Source organism: Magnolia sinica, chromosome 17, assembly GCF_029962835.1.
Source record: "Magnolia sinica isolate HGM2019 chromosome 17, MsV1, whole genome shotgun sequence".
NCBI classification, from domain to species: Eukaryota; Viridiplantae; Streptophyta; class Magnoliopsida; order Magnoliales; family Magnoliaceae; genus Magnolia; species Magnolia sinica.
The window spans coordinates 49,100,678-49,110,793 of NC_080589.1; positions in this window are offsets into that span (position 1 = coordinate 49,100,678).

Here is a 10,116-nt window from a genome sequence, read left to right on the forward strand (position 1 = left end):
TTTGTTAGTAAATGGTCGGTCATTCTTACTATTGCTTCCTAGACGGGTACTCAGGTTACAATCGGATTGAGATAAACCCCAAAGATCAGGAGAAGACCATGTTTGCACACCCCTTTGTCACTTTTGCTTACTGAAGGATGCCATTCAAGTTATGTAACACTCTTGTGACATTCTAGAAATGCGTGCTTTGTATGTTTTCAGACATGGTTGAACATTTTCTGAAAGTGTTCATCAACAAATTCTCCATTTTTAAAAGTACGTTGACGAGTGCCTCGAACACTTAAATTTAGTTTTGACAAGGTGTGAAGAGAAGATCTTGAATTGGGAAAAGTGTCACTTCATGGTTCAGAAAGGAATTGTCCTTGGGCACGTGATCTCGTCCAATGAAATAAAAGTGGATAAGGTTAAAATGTGATTGTTATTATGAATGGAATCACATTTTGATTTTTTTTTTTTAATTTAAATTTTATTTTTTTAAAAAGAAGATTTGAATGCTATTTTTTTGACTCTTAAAAGCATACGCGACATTTGTTCTTGTCTACGTCACATGATTTTATAAGAGGTTCATTAAAGACTTTAGTCAAATCTCTAGACTATTGAGTAACTTCCTTCAAAAGAATGTCCTGTTTGAGTGGATTGACTCATGCCAAGAGGCTTTTACAAATCTAAAGAGTATGTTAACAATTGCACAAATCATGCAGCCACCCGATTGGAGCATTTCTTTTGAAATCATATATGATGCTAGTGACTATGCTATTGGGGTTGTGTTAAGCCAAAGGAATGACAATAAATCGTGTGTTATGTAGTACGCAAGTAGAATGACGAATGGTGTCTAGATAAATTACTCTACCATGGAAAAGGAATTCCTTGCCGTAATCTTTGCTTTGGATAAATTCAAACATTATTGGATTGGATCAAAAATTATAATTTTCATTAATCGTGGGTGCTCAGGTATCTTCTTTTAAAGAAGGATATTAAGCCCCATATTTTGAGATGAATTCTTCCACTCCAAGAATTTGACTTACAGATACATGACAAGGAGCAGAGAACGTAGTAATGGAACACTTGTTTCGACTGGTTCTTTTAGACTCCATTGAGAGTTCACTAATCAAACACACTTTTCGAAATGAACAATTATTTTCTCTCCCAATTACCTTAGTATGCTGACATAGCAAATTATCTTGTGATCAGTAAATTATCGATCAATTGGATATAAAAAGATAAGAAAATATTTTTAACCGAGGTACGTAGATTTTTCTAGAATAATCTTTATTTTTTAAAATATTGCCCAGACTAAATCATTATGATATGTGTTCCGAATATTGAACACTCTTGTGTTATCTCCTTCTATCACTCACAAGCTTGTGGAGGTTATTTTTCAGCAAAGAAAATCCTGCTAAGATTCTTTAATGTGATTTCTATTGGTCGACGATGTTTAAAGATACCCATGAGTTTTGTAATGCGAGTGAAAAATGTCACACAAAAATGTAATGCCTAAAAATCCGATCTTCATTATCGAAATTTTTTATTACTAGGGTATCGATTTCATGGGACCTTTCCCCCTATCATTTAGACATCTTTACATCTTCCTAGATGTGGATTATATTTCAAAATGGGTGGATGTGATTCCTTGCAGAAATAATGACCATAAAGTAGTTCTACAATTTTTAAAAGAAAATATTTTGTCAAGGTTTGGAATGCCGAGACATATAATCAGTGATGGTGGTTCGCATTTTTGAAATAGACCATTTGAGAACTTTTTTTTTTTTTTTAATTTTAAAGAACCCAAGTTCCATTGATGAGGAAAATTTACATTGGCAACAATTTCGGGAGGGAGAATGGGCCAAAGACCCTACCCCTCCCATCATATGAAAAGAAGAACAAGCCTAAATATAATTCCTAATGACGCTTAGCCCGGCTTTGTTCGTCAGGAAGCATCCCTTAACAGTCCGAGGGAGTGCATTGACATCGGTGAAGAATTTGTCCATGTGACCCCGACCACACTCTTTCGCCAGCCCATCCGCCGCCCCATTCACTTCTCTGGGGACAAGGGAAATGTGAAAGGATCCCTGCCCGTTGAGCTTCATAATCCTGGAGACCCAATATTTCCATTTCCAGGCATAGGAGGACTTCCTCTGGATACAATCTACTACCCACTTAGAGTCAGATTCAATAAGAACATTCCCCGCACCACGAGATAGGCAGAATTTCATCCCGTCAAAGACTGCCTGGAGCTCTGCACCGTTATTGGAACAACACCCGTACCAACTGACAAAAGCAAAAATCGAATTGCCGTTGTGGTCCCTGCAAAGGCCCCCACCACCAGCTGGCCCAGGATTAGAGAGGGCCAACCCGTTAACATTTAATTTCCACCAACCCTCTTTCGGCCTGACCCATTTAACAATAATGAAACCGAGGGAGGGGCGGCCCTGACGACGAGGACGAAGGGCAGCAGGTTGGGGACGGCCCTCCACCGGATGAAGGGGCGAAGGAAACGGTGGAAAACATGACTCCATCCACCACTTGATCCTGGTGAAAATCCCTTGCCTTGAAATACCACGGCCATCAAACCTAGCCTTGTTCTTGTATTTCCAGACTTCCCACAGAAGGAAAGTTGGGGCCAAGCGGAGAATGGAGGGCATATGTCTAAGAGGAAGATCTCGCTGCCACCACCAAATGAGGCAACCCCGAGCCGAGGAGTGAGGGGGTAGAGACACCCCGAAAAAACTGGCCAGATTGCTCCAGCAATCCGCCGCCATCTGACCGGCCAGAAAAAGGTGGGACGCCGATTCCACGGCCGGGTCGCTCCTGCAACACTCACACTTCGTGGCGATGGAAATCCCCTTCTTCTGGATGCTTAAGTCGATTGGCAAAGCATTTTGCAGCATCCTCCAAATAAACACGGAGATCTTGGGGGGAATGTTGGGATGCCACATCTTTCCAGCCCAAGGAATTTTTTGGCTGCTCTCTCTAGCCACTTCCCAGGCTGACTTGATGGAGAAATCGCCGGCGGGACCGTATGGCCACACCTGAGAATCATCAGAGTCGAAGGTGCAAATTCCCCGGCCGAGAATGTGCTCCTGGATCCATCCAGGAAGGTTGAAAGGGGCCCCTACTTTCAACCCATCCTACCCAATAAAATCTGAAACCTTCAGCTCAAGCTTATCTGCCGGGATATCCAGGGAGGGAAGCGAACGAAGAGGACCCAGACCGAACTAGTCAGAAGCCCACATGTTGCAGTCACCATGCCCCACATCCCATTGGACGTTGCTATCCATAATGGGGAAAAGCCCCGCCAACACCTTCCAAATCGGCGAAGCACCTGCAGGTAAAACTGTTGGGGAGAAGGAAGAGCCGTTCTGCTCGTATTTGGGCCAAACAAAGCTCGCCCATAGACTGCCTTCCTTCCGATACCTAACACTCTTCGCTAGTTTCATGTGAAATGCCTTTATGAGATCCTTCATCTTCCTTATACCCAGCCCACCCTCTTCCTTTGAGAAGCAAATGTCATTCCATTTCTTCCAATGAAGTTTCCGCATACCTTCTCGCCAACCCCAAAAGAAGTTAGCAAACATGCCCTCCAAAATTCCTAGGACCTTCTTGGGCACAACTATGGCCGCTAAAGTGTGGACAGGGATCCCGCTGAGGACATAGGCAATTATCGCCAACCTGCCATCCTGACAGCCATTTTGTCAACCAGGAGAGAAAACTGACTGCACTTGATTCTCCCTTTCACCATCGGAACCCCCAGGTAGGAGAACACCGCAGTTGACCTACACCGCAGTCGACCATTTGAGAACTTAATGAAGAAATATGATATTGCACACAAAGTGGCTACACCTTGTCATCCATAGACAAGTGGCCGAGCTGAAGTTTTCAGTAGGGAGATTATGTTATGGGTAAAATGAAGCTAAACAAATGTATGAGACAGATGAGCCGAACAACGAGATTTGATGACTATGTATTGCTTAAGGGTCGAAAAATCACCCCGACCTATGGTGCTGACCAATGAGTTTGGAGGTCATCCTTGTTCGTCAACCTCAAAAGATGACCTCGACATCAGGTACCTCGGGTAACGACCTAGGCCCCGAGGGATGACCTCGACTGTCAACTTTGAGCATCAGGTTCGACTATGGAGCTCGACCTCGGAGGTTGGCCTCAAATACTGACCTCGGAGGTTGACTTCAGATACCGACCTCGGTCTCGGGTACCAACCTCGACCTCAGATACCGATCTCGGTCTCGAAATAAAAAGAAGAATTCTCTCTGTATACGGGTGGGATTACATACCAAGATCTCCAAAATCACGTCGATCGAAGTAAAGTCGGATATATTCTTGAAATTAGAGTCTGACTCTAATATGTCCCCTCCAGCAAATCAACTTAGATACACAGACCGCTTCGAAAGCCTATAAATACACCCCATGCCATTGGTAAAGGTACACACAAATACACCAATTCTATTACGCATACTGTGAGTCCATACGCCTGACTTAAGCATCAGAGGGTCTTCAGCCTTAACCGGCGCCCCCGATGTATTTTCTTGTACCTCAATTAATTTGCAAGTACTTAGCGTCTCGCAGGAGGTGAGGCATGACTTCTCTTGTTCTTCATTAAATTGCAAGTGGAAGGCGGGCTAACAAGGATAATCAGATTTCAGCATCAACACATTAATTCAACAAAAGAACAGAATGTGGGACCTTCTTTGATTTTAATTTAGAAAGAAATCTACTAGTTAGATATACTTAAAATAAGGTGAAGCACCATTGAAGAATTAAAGAATTACAAGGCACATTTTTATAGCTGAAGGATTTTTTAGAAACCATAGAGAGGACTACAACGAAACATCTAGTCTCATAGCTGAAATCTCAAGTAATAAAGCAGCAAATATTTTTACCAAAGCACTAAGCGCATGCATGTTAGATCTGCTCATGAGAAGCTTTGGACAGAGAGATACAAGGATGACTTGACACTAAGCGACCAATAATGGAGAAGGGGATCCCCTGCTCAAGATTGAAGACAAAATCCCATTAGATAATCTGTTCAATCCCACTAGCCCTCCTAGCATTCGAGAGGTAACCCACCCCATCTACATTGACAAAAATGGTTCTCCCCTGCCTCCAACTGATGTGTGGGGCCAGGTGGAACAGCCGTAGGAAGAAGAAAGGCCCAGTTTTCCCAGAGCAGCCTCAGCATGCATCTGCTATAACAGAAGAAATGGATGGCGGAATGGGAAGAAATCTATATTAGCAGGCAACTCTCCTTGGGAGCAACAAAAACTGTGTGAGGACAGCCTTGACATTCATGTGGACACCAGCCCGGTAATTAATAGACAGGGATCAGACCATTTCCAACTACCCCATCAGGGTAGGTTTCACAAGGACATGGAGATAGCGGTGGATTTATCTCCGTATTTCGACAAGGAGAGGCTCGAAGAGAGACCGACAGATGTAAAGGGGTTGTAGGGGACAAAAAACTCAGGAACTGTAATTTCACCTCCGCAAAGCCCAAAGCAGCGACATACCTCGGGAGAATTATATGCCCCTTTGATTCATCACTACAGCGCTGAGAGGCATTGTGTTATCTCTCAGTCTTCAGGACGAGCGGAAGAGATGAAGGAAGCTCCTTTACTGGCAACATCTTCTACCCCAGTCAGCTCTAGATCGGGTAAAGGCAGAGGCAAAAATCTGAAGTGCCGATATCTTCTGGTAGGAAATAGGGAGAGCGAATGGTACTGTAGACTGAGAAAGCTTAAGAGAAGGGCCGTGTCATAGATGGATAACATTCTTTTGTGGAATGCTAGGGGAGTGGGAAACAAGTCCACTCTAGCCTATGCTGCTCAGTTGATTAGAAATCACAAGCCTTTGTTTCTAGCTGTTTTGGAACCTATGTTACGGGATGACAGGAGAGTGGGTATTGGCTTAAAGCTCAGATTCCATGCATCCTTTTCAAACGCGGCAGCCGGGGGTAAAATATGGATATTCTTCCAAAATCATCTGAATGTATCTGTTTTTTTTTTCTCTCTAACCAGATGATATCCCTTAAGTTATGCAGAACTATAGTGAACCTATTGTTCTTTCGATAATGTACGCTTCCTGCTATAGGGTTCAAAGAAGAGATCTGTGGGCGGACATGGTCAGCCGTTGCGATTGATTTGGAAAGGAGAAGCAGAAGGGCTGCGGATTTGGTTTCTTCTTTGGAATTTGCTGATGTAATCAACTCAGCGGGCTTCTCGATGCTGGGTTCTCAGGAGGCAGATTCACTTGGAGTAACAATAAGGCGAGTATGGCTAGAGTGTGGGTGAGGCTGGACAGGGTGTTGTTTAATGATCAATGGGCAACGGCGTTTCCGCGGTTCAAGGTGGATCACCTATCCCGCATTTGTTCGGATCACTCTCCCCTTCTTTACTTCCCTGGCATCGCTCCTCGGGTTTCTAGGTCGTTCTGCTTCCTCAGATTCTGGACGCTCCATGAGGGGTTCCAGCAGGTGATCCAAGATGCTTGGGAAGGTCAGCTCTCTTCCCTTCCTATGATTAACCTGCAGCTAAAATTGAAATGTGTCAAGACAGCTCTGCGCATTTGGAACAGAGGTGTGTGGCAACGTTTTTCAGAACATTAAGCAGGCGGAAACAGAGCTGACTAATGTGGAATCCAGGATGCAGTCCTCAGCAAATGTTGATCTTCAACAGGAATGGGCGACAGCTAGACAGAAACTCTCTTAGCTTCTTCTCATGGAAGAACTGTTCTGGAAGCAAAAAGGCAGGGCCCATTAGCTGAAGGATAGTGATAAGAATACTAAGTTCTTTCATGCCATGGCTATGGAGCGCATAAGAAGGTCAGAAATAAATGCGATTTCGGACGATTTGGGGCAGGTTCACGTCGGTCAGGAAGTAATCAAGTCCTCCGCGGTCGCTCACTTTTCAAACCTTTTCTCGGCTGAAACCCTTTCACCGGTCCCTGAGCTCCTTCAAGTGGTGCCATCCCTTGTCTCGGCTCAAGATAACAGCGATCTTCTGCTGGCCCCCTCTAAAGCGGTAGTGTTTCAGGCAATGAAGGAGATTTCGCAAGATGGGGCCACTGGTCCGGACGGTTTCTCTAGCGCCTTCTTTGCCCAATGCTGGTTAATTGTGGGAGATGATCTTCATAAGGCAGCTCTTTCCCTGTTTGAAGGAGTGGAGTTCCCCAAAGCTTTCTCGTCCTCCCTGATTTGTCTTATCCCTAAGAAAAATCTAGCTGTGGCCCTCTCGGACTTTCGTCTTATCAACCTGTGCAATGTCGTTTATAAGATCTTTGCTAAGATCCTAGCAACTAGGCTGAATAGGCTTCTCCCGAAGCTGATTTCCCCAGAGCAAGGGGCATTCGTGAAAGGTCGGCAAATAGCAGAAAATATAGCATATGCTCAAGAAGTTATCAGAGAGCTGAAGAGGAAAATCAGAGGTGAGAACTTGGTGATAAAATAGACCTTGAAAAAGCTTATGACAGAGTTGACTGGGGTTTCCTAAAAGCGGTGCTTCTCAGATTTGGTTTCAGTCAACAGTGGATTGCCTTGTTGGAAAGATGTTGGGGAAACAATTGGTTCTCAATTTTAATCAATGGGGAGGCTGCGGGTTATTTCAAATCTTCAAGAGGGCTTCGCCAGGGAGACCCCCTATCTCCGGCGCTTTTCATCCTGGCTTCGGAAGTTTTCTCTTTAGGTTTCCGCCATTTAATTGCTAGCGGCAGCAGCCAGTTTTTCAAGTTGCAAAGAGGGTGTCCTCTCCCGTCGCACCTTCTTTTAGCCTCCATCCAAAAGGTTATCGATTTCCTGGCTGCATACCAAAATACATCAGGCCAGCGTATTAATCGCTAGAAAAGCTACTTTCTTTGTTCTACAAATCTCCTTGAAAGTCGAATCAGATCCCTAGAGCGCCTTCTGAGTATGAGAAGGGGCAATGCGGGGGTGCATTACCTGGGAGTGCTGCTTCTCACGGGCAGAGCAAAGACAATAGACTATAAGTACTTGTTAGATAAGATAGAGAAGCGAGTAAGCGGCTGGAAAGCTAGGCTGTTATCGCAGGCGGGCAGAACTACCCTGATCAAGCACGTGCTAGGGAGCATTCCCCTTCACGTTCTAGCTACAGCAGAGATCCCTAAACAGGTGCTAGCAAAGCTTAATCAGTGCTTCTCCAGATTTTTCTGGGGCTGGTCAGATGGTAGGCGAAAGCTCCCCTGAATTGCTTGGAAGAAGATAGCCAGGCTCGTGGAAGAGGGCGGTCTGGGAATCAGGAACCTCCAAGAGGTTGTGAATGATATGAGAATGAAAATGGCCTAGAGTGTTAAATTTGGAGAGTCCAAAGGCCCCTGGGCTGAGCTCATGTATGCTAAACACTCGGTTGACATCCAGCGAGCGCATTCTGTGTCTTCTCACTTGGTGGCCTCCCCGCTGTGGAAAAGAATTAGGGCGATGCTGCCTGTGATCGACGATAATGTGCAGTGGCATGTGGGCAGCGACGAGGGCAGCCTATGGAAGGTGAATTGGTCGGGGCTAGGCCAGTTGAGACATCTTGCCTCTTGCCCAATTCCTAACGCCATTCTCGACCAGCCTATAAAGGATTTCCTGGGGCCATCGGGGCCTCTCCCGCCTTCCTCGGCCTTCTCCTTTCTCCCTCAAGAAGTGCTAAATATCATATTTCAAGAGGGATTCGCCCTCTCGCCGGGGAGTGAAGGCAATTTCTGGCCTCATGAACCTTCAGGGTGTTTTTCGCTGAAATCAGCTTGGAAGTTGTGCAGGGTGCAACATGCTCCTAGAAGCTGGTCTGTTTCGGTTTGGCAGGGGAAATTACCGCAAAAAATGGCCTTGTTTTTGTGGCTTTGATGCATAAAGCAGTAGCGGTTGATGCTCGGATTCAAGAGAAAGGTATCCAGCTCGCGTCTCAATGTGTCTGCTGTGCGATCAATTAGTTATCTTGCCCCGATGTGGAGTCTATCCGTCTTCTATTTCTCTATGGCCAGCTAGCTCACCATATCTGGAGCCACTTCGGAAATTTGTCGGGTGTCTCATTTATGGAAGGTCAATCTGTGGATGAGCGGCTCAGGCAATGGTGGACGACTTCCTCCATTACCTGTTTCTCTCCTTTCATCAGGAAAATGCTTCCTAGAGCTATTCTTTGGGTTATTTGGTGCTCTCAAAATGCGGCAAAATTCGATGGCAAACCGGTGAGGTTGTCCAGAAGCATAGCTGAGATCAAGTGGACGTTGAAGTCCCTCTTGGAGATCCAGGGCGAGTCAAAGCTTTCGCCCTTTTCTAGTCTTTCGTGGTGGGTCGAACTGGGCCTCCCTGCCCCCCTGCTGCAGCAGCCTCGAGTAGAGATCGTTCGCTGGATTAGACCCCCCCTGATTGGGCCAAACTTAATACTGATGGCTCATCTAGGGGAAATTCTGGCTTGTCCGGAGGTGGAGGAATAGTTAGAGATGCGAGTGGGTCTTTCATTTTTGCTTTTCTGGTAGGCTATGGGCGAGGCTCCAACAACATGGTGGAATTGAGAGCGGTTCATGACGGCCTCTTCTTGGCTATCAACAAAGTGATCTCCCTCTTGGAGATTGAATCGGACTCTAAGTTTGTCATTGACATTATCAATGGTCAGGTTTCCCCTTCTTGGCGTTGGAAGCATTGAATATCTAGGATTAAGGCCCTCATGGAGAATGTATCCACCGTTTGCAGATTTGTTAAACGGGAAGGAAATGGCCTAGCTGGCGGCTTGGCCCGGATGGGGAGCGATTCGTAGTCCTCCAAATTGTTTCTCCATCCTCGTGATCTCCCGGCTCTCGTTTGGGGTAGGGTCTTCCTGGATAGAGTGGGGCTGAGCTCTGTTCGAACAGCTTAGGCGGGCCCCTGCTCTGGGTGCCCGGTTTCTGTATAGAGTCTTTTCCTATTTTTCTTTTTGCTCTTTGCAGCTCTCCTTGCTCCTCTTGGCTGTACAACGTAGTAGCCTTGGAGCCTTGAGATTGCTTTGCTGGGGGTGACCCGTTGATTTTGTTGGGTCCCTTTCGTCTAGCTGTATCCTTTTGTAGTTTAATGAATATTCAAGCCATTTTTTGAAAAAAAAAAATAAAATTGGTAGGTTCCAAAAAAAAAAAAAA